The sequence below is a fragment of the Pleurodeles waltl genome, chromosome 4_2 (assembly GCF_031143425.1).
Source record: "Pleurodeles waltl isolate 20211129_DDA chromosome 4_2, aPleWal1.hap1.20221129, whole genome shotgun sequence".
NCBI classification, from domain to species: Eukaryota; Metazoa; Chordata; class Amphibia; order Caudata; family Salamandridae; genus Pleurodeles; species Pleurodeles waltl.
This window is the reverse complement of record NC_090443.1, coordinates 126,667,436-126,682,377: the sequence shown is the minus strand read 5'-3', so window position 1 is coordinate 126,682,377 and position 14,942 is coordinate 126,667,436. Positions and strand designations below refer to the sequence as shown.

Here is a 14,942-nt window from a genome sequence, read left to right as displayed (position 1 = left end):
CATTACGGTTTCACAGGTGTGGTTACCAACGTGTGTCATCTGCTTGCATCCTTCATGGACTTGTGATGTGTGACATAGATATGTTGACATTACTATTGTGAACGGATTTTGTCACTGTCATAGCTAATACACATTTTCAAAATCACAGACTGACTCCAGATTGTTTTGTGGTTCAAGGGTGTTTACTGAAGTGCTAATTATTGGAGGGGGTGGCAAAATGGTGATGGGTGATGGTGGAGGAATGTCCATGGCAGAGTCCAGTCTATTAGTCTCACAGGTGCGTTGCCCATATGGGCATAGGACGTGGAGCTGGGGCAGTTCCAATGTGGACAGGGTAACACAGTGGGACAGTGGGAGGACAATCAGGGTGGTCTCATTTCCTGGCGGGGGTCTTGCCATCTTGCTCTGTCCTGTTCCGGGATCTCAGGGACCGCTTGCGGGGTGGTTCTCTGTCTGCAGGGGGTGGGGTGCTGGTGTGGTGGTCCTGTGGCGGGGCGTCCTGTCCACTAGCGGCGGCAGAGGTGGTGGGCAGTTCATCATCCATGCTAGTGTCAGGGGCCCCTTGGAGTGCCATGGTGTCCCTCATGGTCTTTTGAACGTCCTTCAGCACCCCCACGATGGTGCCCAGGGTGGAGCTGATGGTCCTGAGCTCCTCCCTGAACCCCAAATACTGTTCGTCCTGCATGCGCTGGGTCTCCTGAAACTTGGCCAGGACCGTTGCCATCGTCTCCTGGGAGTGGTGGTATGCTCCCATGATGGAGGAGAGGGCCTCGTGGAGAGTGGGTTCCCTTGGCCTGTCCGCCCCCTGTCGGACAGCAGCCCTCCCAGTTCCCCTGTGTTCCTGTGTCTCCGTCCCCTGGACCGTGTGCCCACTACCACTGCCTCCAGGTCCCTGTTGTTGTTGGGGTGGTGGGTTATCCTGGGTTCCCTGTAGTGGTGGACACACAGCTGACTGATGTGTCCTGGGTACGGAGGTATGGGCCCGCTGGGTGGATGCTGTGCTGGTGTTACCAGAGGGTGGAAGGTCAGTGTTGGGCAGTGCCTGTGCGAGGGGAACCGACTGTCCCGAGGCCCACGATAGTCCGGGCTGGTCATCTGGATACAGTTGGCCAGAGCTGCTGTCATCACTGTGGGCCTCTTCTGGGGGTGGAGTGGACATGTCTGGACCCTCCTGTCTGGTGACGTTTGGTAGTGGTCCTGCAGGGGTATAAAAGCATGATTATTGCATGTGTGTGTGTCATGGTGTGCAATGGGTGGGTGTGCGTGTACCCCAGTGCAAGCATTCCTGTGTGGGGGCTTGTGTGATGAGGGTTGGGGGGTGTTATGGGTATGTGCAGTAGACATGCTTTAGTGATGGGTGTCCATGCTTAGTTGTGTCATGCAGGGCTTGGTGTTGGGATGGGTGGTTTGTGTTATAAGTACATTAGTGAGGAGTTGGAGTGATAGGGGAGGGGGTGAGGGTGGGGGTGTGTGATAGCATGCAGGTAGGGTGGGGGATATGATAGTTAAGATTTGACTTACCAGTGTCCATTCCTCCACCGACTCCTCCGAGGCCCTCTGGATGCATAATGGTCAAGACCTGCTCCTCCCATGTTGTTAGTTGTGGGGGAGGAGGTGGGGGTCTGCCGCCAGTCCGCTGAATAGCGATGTTGTGCCTGGAGACCACTGAACGCACCTTCCCCCGTAGGTCGTTCCACCTCTTCCTGATGTCCTCCCAATTTCTTGGGTGCTGTCCCACTGCGTTTACCCTGTCGACGATTCTTTGCCATAGCTCCATCTTCCAGGCTATAGAGGGGTGCTGCACCTGTGATCCAAATAGCTGTGGCTCTACCCGTACGATTTCCTCCACCATGACCCTGAGCTCCTCCTCGGAAAACCTGGGGTATATTTGGCGTGCCATGGGGTGGTGTAGGTGATGTGTGGGGTGGTGTATGTGGTGATGAGTGTGGTGATGTGCAGTGGTGTGTGGAATTTTGTGTGTGGATGTTGTGTGGGTGATGGTGTTTCGTGCCTCTGTATGGTGGGGTTCTCTATTGCTGGGCTCTCTCTCTGTCGCCTTCGTCTCTGATTTTGGGTCGTAGGGGTTTGTGGGTGATGTGGGTGTGTGTTTTATATTGTGTTGGGTGTGTGGGAGTGTTGTTTGTATGTGTATCAGGTGTGTGTATTTTGAATTGTCCAATGTGGCGGTGTTTTGGAGATGTGTGTGTATTTTGAGCGCAGCGGTGTGTACCGCCAATGGAATACCGCGGTTGAAAGACCGCCGCGTAGATTCGTGGGTCGTGATAGCATGGGTGTGTTTCTGTTGGCGTGACAGTGGAGGATTTATTTTCGCCAGTTTATCACTGACCTTTGGTGTGGCGGACTTGTGTGGGTGTCTGAATTTCGGCGGATTCCGAGATGTGGGTCATAATAGCTGTGGCGGAATTCCGCGGCCGCGACGGTGTATTGTCGGTCTTCTGCACGGCGGTAAGTGGCTTTTACCGCCAATGTTGTAATGACCCCCTATGACTCTAAGCATAGTCATTCTGAAAACTTGAACAATCTAAGAATTAAGTTTAAAATGTCTAAGTTTCAAGATGGCCGGATACCTGTAAGGGAATCAAGATGGATTAAATGAAAACTTTCTTATTCAAGTACTTTCCTTTACATGAGAATCAGAAAAACATTCTGACTAAATTTTAAACCAGTCATGTAAATCCTTTTTTGAGAATGCATACTACGACCATACAATATTGCATCTAGACACTCTGATCTTCTGTGTACTCTTAAAATGTTTCAACACAAATTGTGCATATTGTATATATATATATATATATATATATATATAGTAAATACCATAAAAGGATTGTGCACCATGAATAACACAATATGTATTCAGGAAAAAACAAATCACATAACTTGTCAACTCGAATATTACATGATAAATATCTTAGAATAGTGGCATACAATAAACAACATGAATGAAACTCGAGGAGAGAATCATGCGTCTTGCCGATTCGAGTGTCACCATGTAAAAAGCCAAGAAATGGTAGTACGCAATGAATATCAAAGTCAAATCATCATTAAACGAATCGCTCGTCTTGCCGATTCGTAAACCACGATGTAAATGGCAAGAAATAACAGCTCACAATGAATAACAAGATCAAAGTACAATGAAACGAATCGCTCGTCTTTTGCCGATTCTTAAGCCACCATGTAAATGTCAAGAAAATTGCGCGTCTTGCTGATTCTTAAGCCACCATGCAACTGTCACGAAATGGTAGCATGCAATGAATAACAAGATTAAATTATCATGAAACGAATCACGCGTCTTGCCGATTCGCAAGTCACCCTGCAAATGTCACAAACACTCAAGCGAATATTTCACACGCGCAAAGTACTCTATCAAATCATAAAAGAATTAGGCCCAAGAACATGAGAGTTCTCGATAACGGCGTCAGGAGGCCAGCCCAACCACCGTCTTACCGCCCAGAACAAGGATCTCCAAATGAAGAATGAAAGTCAGATGTCTGGAAGATCAAATAGGCCACCGGGGCAGGAGCTCAAGAAGTAGCTGCTGCTCTGCACCAGGACCTCTGAATAGTGAGCAATTGGAGCTGGGCTGGCTCCCTTTTATAGAGTCTTGGCGCAGCCCACAACCACACCCAGGCATGCTGCAGGGAAAGTCTCTGGAAGGCCCTGGAAAGGGACCAGACCCTAACACACTCTGAAAGCCTGCAGCAATACATTGCAAATGAATAGTATTTGTAAACACATTAAAAATGAGTCTTCAGGATTAAACTCTGCAATGCAAAAGGTTAAACAATAACATATCAGCACAATGCATAAATTACGTTGTTTTGAGAGTGCTGGGTTTTTGCATTCTAGTCGCCAATAGAGCGCGCACTGCCCTTGTGTTGACAGTACTCCCCTCTCCCAGACGCGCTCTAGGGCCTCGTTTGCCTGGATTAAGACGATGAAAGTGTCTCACAAGTACTGGAGCATGAACATCAGATGCAGGAACCCATGAGTTACTTTCAGGACCATAACCTTTCCATGAGATTAAGTACCATAGATTACGCCCTCGTAGTTTAGAAACCAACACTTTCTTAACTTCATATTCTTCTTCTCCCTGTACTAGAACAGGAGCTGGATGAGGGTGGACCTTTTGGACTGCCCTTTTCAATAGGGAAGTGTGGAACACTGGATGAATCCGTAAGGATCTGGGCAATTGTAGTTTATAGGTTACCGGATTGATTTGCTGAAGGACTGTGTAAGGACCTATAAATTTGGGATTAAACATGTGCTTCTTCTTAAAGTCTATGGCCCTCATTCCAACCCTGGCGGTCTCTGCACGGCGTAGTGCAGTGGGCTGCTGTGTCTGTATTGTCCGCCAACGGTAGCGGTAAGCCATGCACTCAACCTGTCTTTCTTCTGTTTCCCCACCCCTTTTTGTACAGTGGCACCGGAGCACAAGGGGTCTGCGTCCCACATGGCCATGGAGGGCCACACCACGGACACAGAATACACCAGTGCGACGGAGGGCGAGGGGAGCACCACGGCGGTCACTGGATCAGCAAACAGCGACACAGACTCGTCCTCCGATGGGAGCTCCCTTGTGGTGGCGGCACCATCTGTGCACCCCACTTCTACAGGTACAGCCGCCACCCCCCCTACTAGCACCGCCCTCCCAGCAGCCCCTCAGGAGGGTGGGCATCACCTTCGCCCCAGGCACCTCAGCCCCTGCCCCTGTCACCCCTGCTGCCCTCAGTGAGGAGGCCATTGACCTCCTCAGGTCACTCACTGTTGGGCAGTCTACCATTGTGAATGGCATCCAGGGTGTAGAAAGGGAGTTGCATCACACTAATGCATTCCTGGAGGGCATTCATTCTGGTCAGGCTGCCCATCATCGAACGCTGCCATCTCTGGCCTCAGCACTGATGGCAGCCATTGTCCCTGTGTCTAGCCTCCCCCCTCCAACTTCCTCCACCCAGACCCAATCCCCTGTACCCCAGCCTATCCCAAGCACACCATCAGACCAGCCTGCACACACCTCAACACACAAGGGCAGCTCAGGCACACATAGACACCACACATCCCACAGGCACTCACACAAACATCACCCACATACAGACACAGCAACATCCACTGCCTCCACTGTGTCCCCCCTCGTCGTCTCCCTCCTCCCTCCCAGTGTCGTCTACACTCTCACCTGCATGCACTACCACTACAGCCACTAGGATTCGCACCAGAACACCCAGCACCACACCCCTCTCACCTGCACTCACCACCCCCACTACCATTTACACGTCCCCTGTGTCCTCTCCCAGTGTGTCTGTGACGCCCCCTCCCAAAGTACCCAAACGCGGACACCCACACACCCAACATCCATCCACCTCACGACAGCCTCCAGAACCTGCACCTGCACCCAAGTCATCTAAAGTTACACCTCCTACAACCACCTCCTCTTTCCCCACTCCCAGACCCCCTCCAGCTACCCATCCCAGTGTTCGTCAGAAACTTTTCCTGAGCAACCTTGACCTCTGTCCCACCACCCCCACCCCTCCAATTCATAGGTCCCGTAGTAGCACCTCAGCCAAAAAAAGTCCGGTACCAGTGGTGTGTGTTAGAGGTATGTGGAGTGCACCGGCCACCAGGGCAGCCAGTGTGACACAGAGCCAAAGCACTGCCAGTCCACCCCCTGTAAAGCACCAGAAGTTGGACAGTGCCCAATGGGAGAGGGTGAAGACTCCTGCCGACAAAACCGCCCACAAGGGTCCCGGGGGGGGGGTGTCGAGTCAGCTGTGACCCCACCCAAGGTCGTGAAGGGGCAGAAGAAGTCTCCAAAGTCTGGTAAGAGCAGCATGGCGGAGAAGGCCGCCATCCTCCTCGCGGGCCAGGACGCCACCGCCAGCCCCATTGTCACTGGTCCGGAGACCACCGCCAGAGTCAGTGCCCTGGAGGGCAGCACTATCGTCACTGGTCCGGAGACCACCGCCAGAGTCAGTGCCCTGGAGGGCAGCACTATCGTCACTGGTCCGGAGACCACCGCCAGTGTCAGTGCCCAGGACGGCCCCGGCACACACAGCCCCGCTGGGCACTGAGGGACTGTCATGCCACACACCACTGCACAGGTCACAGACAGCAAAGTCAAGCACCGCTGAACAGGGCAAAGACCGCCATGGCAAGCACCGCTGAACAGGGCAAGCACCGCTGAACAGGTCAGAAACGTCAAAGTCAAGCACCGCTGAACAGGGCAAAGACCGCCATGGCAAGCACCGCTGAACAGGGCAAGCACCGCTGAACAGGGCAAAGACCGCCATGGCAAGCACCGCTGAACAGGGCAAGCACCACTGAACAGGTCAGAAACGTCAAAGTCAAGCACCGCTGAACAGGGCAAAGACCGCCATGGCAAGCACCGCTGAACAGGGCAAACACCGCCAAGTCAAGCATCGTTAGCCCATGTGCGGCTGGGACAGTGACGGAACTGGGACCATCACGAGGAGCGTGATGCACTCTGGGCACCAGTCCCCCTCCAGAACCAGTGGAGAACTGCATCCACTACCTGAATCCTTCACAGGATGAAGCACTCTGGGCACCAGTCCCCCTCCAGAAACAGTGGAGACTGTTATCCACTTGAGAGACTGTGGCTTTGCACTCCCCAGGATGGTACAGTGGGCAAGCCACCCACTGTAGAGACTTGAGAGACTGTGGCCTTGCATGCCCCAGGATGGTACAGTGGCCAACCCACCCACTGTAGAGACTTGAGAGACTGTGGCTTTGCACTCCCCAGGATGGTACAGTGGGCAAACCACCCACTGTAGATACTTGAGAGACTGTGGCTTTGCACTCCCCAGGATGGTACAGTGGGCAAGTCACCCACTTGTGAGACTTGAGAGACTGTGGCTTTGCACTCCCCAGGATGGTACAGTGGGCAAGCCACCCACTGTAGAGACTTGAGAGACTGTGGCTTTGCACTCCCCAGGATACATCAGTGGGCATGGAGCCCCGTCATGGATCTGGCTTTGCACTCATCCGGCTGAGGTGCCCCCCCTTCCCTTCCCCCTGAGGTGCTTGTTGTATTACTATCTGATGCCCCTGCAGTGTTCTCTCCGTTTCTGGACAGGTATCGTGTGTGGGCCTCGCCCATGCATTTTGGGCCCAGTAGTCCACGGACATTGAATTGTGCATACCTGCACTACTAATCGTGATGTATATATTTGGAATGTGTATATATTTCTGTATATATGAGCTTACTGTATTTTTATTCATTACAATAGTTATACTGATTCACTTTTGTCTTTGCATTCTTCCGGGGGGGTTGTGGGTTGTTACTGTGATGTTTGGATATGCATTAATGTGTGTGTTGTAGTGGGTGAGGTTCGGGGTGGGAGTGGGGGTGTTGCGTTTGTGTCCCCCTGACTTTTGCCTCCCCCCTCCCTATGTCGTAGGTGCAGTACTCATCGTTGTCTTCGGCGCCGCCGTTGCTGATGTTCGTAGAGGAGCAGGAAGACAAGCGCAGGGAGTATTTGGAGTTCGGGCTCCATGGTGCCCTCCTTCTTCGTGGAGTGTGTTAAGGTGAGCATTTTCCCATTGCAAAAGCTGTTTCCACCGTGTTTTTTTTCCACGGTGAATCCGCCCCGGAAAAGGTGGCGGATTGGTGGGTTGTAATAGTGTGGGCGGTACAATGTCTCCTGCCTGTCTGTTGGCGGTGACCGCCGCGCTGCTTGTCTGTACCGCCGTGGCTGTCGGAGTGTTAAAGTGGCTGTCTATGTTGGCGGTTTCCGCCACAGTCATAATTCCCTTTTTTTCTCCGCCGGCCTGTTTGCGGTATTACCGCAGCTTTAACACCGTCCGCCAGGGTTGTAATGACCCCCATAGTCTAGTATTGATTTCAGGAGATATAATTTTCATATTGTGTGTTCTAACCTTTTTCTTACTATAGGTCTCCTTCCCAGCTGTTTCCCTTCCTAATCCCCTCTTCCCCTCTTGAACTCTCTTAGCCTCTGTGATTTATCTATCAGAGTCTTGGAGCTGTTCAGTGGTGGACGTGTTGGGAACGTGTGCAGAGCCCGAGGATCTGGTGACTCTGACAAATACTACCCAAGTGTGACACACATAAGCCAATTCATACCAGGACATGACTGCAGACATATATATTTCCATCTGCAGACTAACCCACTACCCTGCTCATAGCCTACAATGACTAAGCAAGCTTACTGACATCAAGTAGCCCATGCTCTAGCAATCTGTACTGTGAAGTGAGCCGCAATGAAACACTACACACCAATGTGACTTCTGAAGGGTAAATTCTTAGGCACAAATGAAACAACACATTCACACTCTGTGAGAATGACTTACTGCATACAGTCCTTACAGGCAACTGCCAGAGTGCAAACTCCAACATTACACATGAGTAACAATGAAGGGGCTGGATATGGTGGGTACAGAGAGTGTCTTCCCTGTCCATGTGTGGACATGTGGACAACCAAATGCAGACTCATGCCACTTCAGGGGGTGGGGCTCTGTGGTATGTACCTGTACCACAGAACACTCCTTTGGACATACGTGCCCATCCTACAGAGATGGTATCCAACAAACAAAGGCATGCATTGTACAGTTGCTGCTATGAGACCAACCTACTGACTCACATATCATGATCTCCCAGGACTCAACAGACTGTCTGCACTGTGGGACAGTCAGTTATGCAATATGCCTGTATAGGACAAATATTACTTGTGGGAAGGTGACAACAGAGCTGTGGGAGATTAATGCTTTACCTCTGTACCCATTCCTAATCAATTCAAAGGAATGAGACATTCTGGGCAGGTTTTGCCACCAGAGCCTCATATTGACCACATGACTGGATCTGCTGGTGTACAGGGAGTGGGTATATTGAAACAGTTGCATAGCCCCAGTGACTCTCCCACTGCCTAGTCTAGGTCCCATACTGGGAGATACATGTGACAGGCCCTGGTATCTGCAGGCTGAGCTGACAGAACCTACATAAAAGTCCATTTCCATCACTTCCATGCATTACAGTACATCAGTGGTCTCCAAACATTTTAATGCTGCGCCCCACCCCCAAGATGAAAAATAAAAATCCTTGGGCCCCCCTCAGAATTCTTCGCAATTATTTTATAAAGATTGCAGTGTTTAAATATGGCTAGACCTATTTAAACATTGCAGTTAAGTACTGTTACCTGTTTAACAATGGAATAACATGGTTCTGCTTAAAACAAAGCCCTGTTATCAGTAAAATGTTCATTTTGGCTAGAGCCTGGTGGCCCCCCGGGATTTCTTGAGGCCCTCCCTAGGGGGGCCCGCCCCCCAGTTTGAAGACCTCTGCAGTACATCATGTAGCCAACAGCAATTAGGCATGTGGTGTGTGTGGCAACCTGAACGGCAGAGTGACTCATGAAATGGCTTCCATACAACAGTTTAGCAAGGACAGATGTGGTTTGAAAGATCTGTGGCACTATATACATTGCTTATGACTCTCAACTGATTCATACAACATGCATACTCAGCTCATGCTGACATGCACATACATGTTGTCTGACATTTACAGCAATCATGAGGAAATATATGTCAGTGGATGGCAGTAATGTCTCCTTACCTAGTTATGTGCATCCAAAACAAGGATGATCTAGGACCCCAAATACCTCACACAACACAAAGTCACTGAACTTAACATATGGCAACACTGGTCACCAATACCTGCACATTGTCCATCCCATTGAGGCCACACAGACTGCAACAACAGGCACATGAGTAGTCAAACTGGCACACATGGGCACATTCTAGCCTGTGAACAGGTTTATCATGTCTTGTCGTGTAGGTTCTACCACTCAAACGCCATTGTAGTATGTTGCAGGGCACAGACGGCATTCAACAGTGGGATACAGTCCACCACTGCCGACAGTCATTTTGGCAGAAGGGATATCAATTCACATTTTGATGGGCAATTGTGTTGCACATCTTTGAGTTTGGTCCATATACATTTTTGTGACCACATGTGTGGAAAACCGTAGTGGCCACATCTAACCCTTGTGTGATTTGCTGCTGTGATGTGTAATGGTTGCCATGTCTATCCATTCAGAAATGCCTTGTCACATGATATCATTGACATGCATCATGTATGTTTCTGTGGACACACTGACAAATGCTAGAAATCATGTCTTGAGATACATAGGTACCCAGGGATGGGGAGGATGTGGCAACCTTCTATCTACTCTCTACTGCCAGACCTTCAGATCTGCTGTACCATCTGAACAGGCAAAGAATAGTCGACATTTGTTGTCAGTTGGAGCCAGATCTTAGTTATCCAACCAGCATACCACCCATTGTACAAGTCATGTCAGTATTGCACTTTCTAGCCACAAGGCTCTTCCAACATACAGTGGCCCTGTCTACTGGCATGTCCCAACCTATGTTCAGTCTGCTGTTTTAAGGATGCCCTCTCAGCAATGTTGAAACACCTGGACAGCTATATCTAGTTTCCCCAACGTGGGGATTTAGCCTATGTGAAGGGTGACTTTTATGGTTTTGCACACATCCCACATGTGGTGCGGGCCACTGATGGCACACATGTTGGATTGGTCCCACCACAGGCCAATTAAAAAGTATTCTGCAACAAAAAGAATGTCCATTCCATAAAAGTGCAAGTTGCCTGTTTGACAGACCTCTACATTTCACAGATCAGTGCCCGTTATACGGGTTCAGCCCATGATTCCTTCATAATGCAGAACAGCACCATACCCCAGCTGATGTCACAAATGTACCCAGAGAGGGTCTGGCTGATTGGTAAGTCACATCTGTCCTGTTTGTGTGTGTGTGCAATGCCTGGTGCTAAAATCATGAACTGAGTGATTGATTGTTGCACATATGTCCCATTACTTAATAGGAGACTCCGCATATTAAAACTTTCCTTGGTTGTTTATGCCAATAGGGAATCCAATTATGCCAGGGGACGCCTGCTTCAATGCGGCCCATGGAAGAACAAGGCAGGTAGTGGAGCAGGCTTTTGGGCTCCTGACAGCCAAATTTAGCAGTCTTGACCAGACTGGTGGAGCCCTCCTCTACTCACCTGGAAAAGTGTGTCAGATCACTGTGGCATGCTGCATGCTCCACAACATTGCCCTGCAGAGAAATATCCCGAACATCGCAGAGGAGGGGGAGCCTGCAGTGCCACCGGATGAACCCCCTGAAATGCCAAGTGAGGATGACAGTGGTGAAAAGGAAGGAGCTGAATTTCTGGAAGATCTCATCAATAGATACTTTTCATGAGTGTAAGTATGTCATGTGATGCCATGACTGTGACTGCACAATGAACTGTAGGTGTGAGAATGTGTGAAGTTTAGTGTTTAAGCAACAATTATGGAGCTGAAACTCAGCCAAAGACTGCTTGAAGAGTCATTCTTTGACATATCCCCACCTTGATGATGATGCTTTGTTTGTGTCAGTCTCATTGCAATGTAATGTCATTTCCAGATGCTTGCTATGTGATTTGTGTAATAGGTATATTTTCAAGCCTATACTCCTTGTTTTGTTTTTGTACAGGTACCTTTGCTTGACATCCTCATGTGAGCATTTCAGAGTTGTGCCATTGGCAGGTATTTGACGCTGTTCTGACATACAAAGTAGACATGGATTGTTCCAGGTAAAGTAGGTCATAGATTTTGGGTGAATGAGACATGTGCCAAGTCAGCTTGAACAGTATTTTCAGAAGTGCACATTGGACTTGTTTTGTGTGTTGTGTTGGGCCAGTTGCATCAAGTGTGTCATCATGTGGCATGAAATGTATAGTCATCAATTGAGAGCAAGGCATTCATCCTTCACATTGGCTAAACACTATTCTTCTATGACCTGTATGTAGCTGTAGATGTGTTTCATCATTGCTGGCCACAGTGCCTGTGCCACAACACTGATATATGTTTGTGTCATGCCACCAGATCCATGGTCACTGAATAATGATGGATGTTTGATCGGGGACTGTTGTACTGTCATCTGTCTGTATCTACGATTATGTGATCTTGGAATACTTTGGTGTGGTATGTGATAAGGCTCAAGCTGCTGGCATCACCCACTTTAATGCCTGCCTATTCTACAGGACAATGTCTGACAAAACACTCCCTTCCGTGGTCTGGGGGATATACCCTGGAATATGTACTTTGACTTAGTATGAGTCACACATGCTCATGTCACAAAGGTCCAGACACATGGACAGTCAAGTTCTGTACACTGGAATGAAATGTTTGTTGTGACCAGACATTTGTACTGACGTGTTTGTGTTTAAGTAAATCATGTCTTCATGATATGATTCACATGGTCTTACATATGTATATGCATAGCAAAATGTTGAAATTCAGCAAGCAGACAATGATAATGTGATAGGCAAATGTATTACAGTGCTGATGCAGTAAATCAAATTTGGACAGTAAAAAATAAAATTAATAAAGTGAAGGTGTAAGTCATAGTGAATGAAATAATTGGAGTAGATGCTACACCATTAAGAGTCCAAAGTCCAGAGAAATCTTCCATTGGAACTGGTAGATAGTTCAGGATCAGTCAACAGAATGAATGTGTGGCACACAAAGGAGTTCCTTTAGGAAGAGGTCCCTTTCTGGCAATAGTGGGTGTCTATCCATCCACACCTCCTGGATTCTTTGCCGGATGTCCCCACTTGCATGGTGGCAGGGGAATGTGCTGCTACAGAGGCTGGGATGTCTGGGTCTTGTTCCTCTGGCAGGGCCTCCCTTCCAGTGACTGGCACTGATGAAGAAGGACCTGGTGTTGATGCACCAAAGGAAGGGGTAGGCATTAGTTGTATTGACATGACATTTGTGGAGCATGCCAGATTTTGTGGACGGAAGCAGCTGCTGAGATGTGCAGATCATTAGCCATTGGGAAGATGGCCTGAGAATGGCATCTTGCCAAAAGTGCAGGCAAAACAGTGGCTAGGCAAGATATGTCTTTGGCCATTTTGAGGCCTAGTTGACTATGATGCAGGCAGACCCAGGAATGTGTTGCATATGACTGGAGTCTTCATGTGGTCCATGCATTGTGAATGTGTCTGCTGCCAATACCATTCTAGTGATGTATCTTGAGGCCTTTGGGATCATTGTTTTGCACACTGGGTAAGCTGTCCTTCCTGTCCTCAATAGCTTCATTTTGGGTTAGCTGGTCAAGATGGAGCTAGGTGGCCAGACACATCTAAGAGTTGAGCATGATGTGTATCTTGGCCCATCCCAGGTGAGTAAACGTCATTTGAGAGTTAAGACATAGGGGGGTTTGGGCCTGAGAACACTGGGCTTGTGTTTGGAGTTGGAGAGACAGAGCCTCCTGGCATTAGCAGTCATGTAATTCCCTCTGCTTCATACACTTGATAAATATCACCCCCCAGGTAAGTACATAGTATGTGTGATTCCCCAAACATGAGTCTTTTGAGAAGAGGGCGCTGGGCTGGTGGTTGGAGTGACAGTAAGAGAGCCTCCCGGGAGTTGCAGTCATGTAACTCCCTGTACTACACTCACTATACAAATGGTTTCCTACCATGTGAGTACACTTCAATTGAAAGTTAATACACAGGGATCCTCGGACAAGTGAACAATGTGCTGGCGTTTGGAGTCACAGATACAGGGCCTGCTAGGAGTTGCAGTCAAGTAACTCCAGGTACTACACACAAATATCATCATCTCAAGTAAGTACACGTCAATTTAAGAGTTACCAAATAAGGGTATTTAACACTGGTCTGGTGGTTGGCGTTACAAAAACAGAGCCTGCTGAGAGTTGCAGTCAGGCCACTCTCTGTAGTACACACACTTGACAAATGTTCTCCCCCTAGGTGAGTAAACCTCATTTTAGAGTTCACCAACAGATGTATTGGGGCATGTGACCACTGGTCTGGCGGTTGGAGTTTGAGAAACAGTGCCTCCTGGGAGTTGCAGTAGGATCTCTCACTACTTCCCAATACCCGACAAATATTATCCCCACCAGTGAGAAAACCTCATTGGTGAAATGACAAACAGGGATCTTTGAACAAGAAAACATTGTGCTGGGGTTGGTAGTTCAAAAAACACGGCCTACTGGGAGCTGCAGTCAGGTCACTCTACTTTCCACACTTGACAAGTGGTATCCTCCCAGGTGAGTGAAGTTCATTTGTGATTTGCCAAACAGGGTTAACGGGAGACATGACTACTGGTCTGGTGTTTGGAGTTATAGAACAGTGCTTGCTGGGAATTGTAGTCACGTCAGTCCCTACACTACACGCACTATACAAACGTCATCTCAGCAAGCGAGTACACTTCAAATCTGAGTTGCCAAATAGAGCTGTTTGGACTGGTGGACACTGGGCTGGTGAGTGGAGTAACAGTAACAGAGGCAACAGGTGAGCTGAGGGCATGCATGACATAGTATCAAGCCTCAGGATGCAGAATGTCCAAAACCTTCTCCTCCCAGGGAAAGAGATGTAATGAGGCATTGGGAGGGCCACCACCAGTCTTCTTGAACTGCAGCTGGTGCCTGGAGACCAGGAAATGGATCTTTCCCCTGGGGTTGTTGCACCTCTTCATAATGTCCTCCTTTGTGGGCAGAGTGGTGCCTAAAGCATTGACTCTGTCGATGATCCAGTCCCACATTTCCATTTTGCTACTGAGAGGGGTATTCTGGACCTGTGCTCCAAACAATTGTCTCTCTACTGTTATGATTTCATCCACCATGACTCTGAATTCATCCTCAGACAAACAGGGATTTTCTGAAGGTGACATAGTGGTATAAACATTTAGTGACAATATCTTACTAAGGTGGGGAAGTGCAGAAGGGGGTGTCTGGAAAGAAGTGTTGGCAGGGTAATCTATGGGATGGCAGAAAAAAAGGTGTGCCTAATCTATGCAGTGTTTCGAAAATAATGTGCTCTGGCTTCAGTGTTTGACATTAATGATGCAAAGGATTGTGGTGTGTGA

General features: G+C 48.9%; 1 protein-coding gene across 1 annotated transcript in view; it reads right to left on the bottom strand.

The window, feature by feature from the left end:
* IGFBP6 (insulin like growth factor binding protein 6) overlaps positions 1-14,942 on the bottom strand; it is a 241,703-nt gene that overhangs the window by 52,788 nt on the left and 173,973 nt on the right. The gene's annotated exons all lie outside the window — the stretch shown is intronic.